Source organism: Solanum tuberosum, unplaced genomic scaffold (assembly GCF_000226075.1).
Source record: "Solanum tuberosum cultivar DM 1-3 516 R44 unplaced genomic scaffold, SolTub_3.0 scf00172, whole genome shotgun sequence".
NCBI classification, from domain to species: Eukaryota; Viridiplantae; Streptophyta; class Magnoliopsida; order Solanales; family Solanaceae; genus Solanum; species Solanum tuberosum.
Genome location: NW_006239095.1, coordinates 1,251,955 through 1,254,358, shown reverse-complemented (window position 1 = coordinate 1,254,358; position 2,404 = coordinate 1,251,955).

The following is a 2,404-nucleotide window of genomic DNA, read 5'->3' as shown; positions in this document are numbered from 1 at the left end:
AGTGTTAAGGTCACTAGACGTAGCACCTCGAGTTCCAAAAAGAACTAAATTAGAAATAGCAAAATCTGCAATTTGGCAAGTTAAGCAAAGTATGAGTTTTGGGTCAACTTCAAACGACCATAACTCCTAGCACATGATGAATTAGGTGTGCTAATAGGATACCGTAGGAAATATCTTTGAATTATCTTTCAAACGCCACCAAGTTTGCTCAGTTTCGAGGTCGGATGAGTGAGATATGCCCTTTTGAAGTCAGGTTGTCCAATTAAGAAAAGTTACCCGAAAATATGAGGGGTATTTTGGTCTTTTCCTTACCCAATCGGATTTAACCGTTTTTAGTAAGGTTTTAGGAGTCTAAGCTATTTAGAATTAGTTTCATTAATCCCCAAAAGCGTTTATGGATTTAGAGAGAAGATTCAAGAGGAGAAAAAGTTCAAAGTTTCAAGCGTTCGTTCATGAAATTCAAGATTTCACCAAGAACCTAGTTCCTTGAGGTATGTAAGCTTCCATAGTGTTGGGTTCGTTCACCCACACGTCAATCATGATATATTCATCGTAATTTCGTTCTTGAAATTTAAGGATTAAAGTTTTTGATAAGTTCTTGATAAGTGTTCTTGAAGCTTTCTTATCGATTAAGTTTTGATATAAGATTCTACTTGGGTCAACTTCGAACGACCATATCTCTTAGAATATAAAGATTTACGTGAGCCATAAGTTATCGAATTAAAGGTATTTGAATCTACTTTCCAACGCCGTCAATTTCGCGTCAATCCAATTTCTGAGTAAAAAGTTATGACTATTTTAGTAACCTATACAGTGCTGTTACGAATTAGCCGACGGGAAAACATTAAAAAGTGTCATTTTTGTCTTTTTACCTCCAAGAAAACCCTAAATGAATTTCTTGACTAATAGAAGGCTCAAAACAATCAGATTTTCATCTTTTAATCCATCATTCTCTTCTATCTCAAACCCTAAGACAAAACCCTAAGGAAAAAATCAACGTAGAAGATCACATTCAAGATTCTTTGAATCTTTTTCAAGATTCTTCTTCAAGGTAAGTCTTTCTCCAAGAATTCCATTTTTAAAACTCAAATTCCTATATACAATTATGAATCACTAATGAAAATCATAATTCTTGGCCATAGAGATTTCAAGAAACTAATTCAAGAATCTAAAGAAACATTTTCTTGATCGTTTATCTTCTAGCTAGCGTTTCAAGGTTTATAATCAAGTTCTTCTTCAAGATTCTTCAAGAACCTTGTTATTCCAGGTATATAACGTTATCATAGTGTTGGAATAGTTTGTCCTCACGCCCTACATCTACTTTCAAATCAGTAAAAGAAAAATCTAGGATTCTACCCCTAGATTTGAGTATTGTTGAGATAAGTTGATTTTGAGTTCCTAAGTTCATGTTTCTTTTAAAAGTTCGATTCCTAATTATCAAATTTCTATATTGTTATTGAGATCCTTCATATCACGAATCCTAACTCTTCAATTCATAATTCACATTCAAGAGAGAATTAAGAGTAGAGTTTAAGGAAGCCTTTGAGTTCAGTTGTGAATCCTTTGAGATCCATCATCGATTTTAGTTAAGTTTTGAGTAAGTAAGTATGAGAATGAGAAGAGTCATATACATGAGTTTCTTATTGATATTTTGACCCTTCAGTCGAGTCGTTCATGCCCATAAATTCCACATGAACTATATAAGTTGAGTATCTTTGAGAGGAGTAGTATCTTCAAGTTCTAAGTCTTGAGTATTAAGTTTCAAATCCCTTTGAGATTATATTCCTAATCATGGGACTATTGTATGTCACCCATGAAGTCTTTGAGTTGAGTTGTTCATGCTAATAATTTTGCATGAACTCTATGAGTCGAGCAGTCTAGAGATGAGTAGTACATCGAGTCTTGAGTTCTGAGTACTGAGGTACTTTATTTCTATTAAGATCCCTGAGTTAAGTCGTTGATGTTCATAATTCCCCATGAACCTTATGATTTGAGTTATAAATTTTAAAAAACTTTTTTAAAGCCAACACTTGAGTTCTTAAACTGAGTTTTGAGAAAGTAAAGATGAGTTTTGAGTAAAGAGTTTTCTAAAGCATGATTAGTATGACAATCGAGTATGTCATCAATATATAAGCAGCATGGTATTTAGATATACCATCAATGTTTATGCAGTATGACTTCTCGAGTCATCAATGACCATATTATAATATGATTTTGAAATGTTTTTGAGAAAGAGCAGAGTTGAGTTCATTTTCTTTAAAATGATATATGAGAACAAAGTATTCCCAAGAGTAAATGTTTTCACATTTAAGATGAGAGGAAACTAAGATTTCCAAAAGAGTTTTGAGCAGTTTGAGTACCATCTATTTTAAGAGAAAGATTTTTGAGTAATAATCTTAAACCA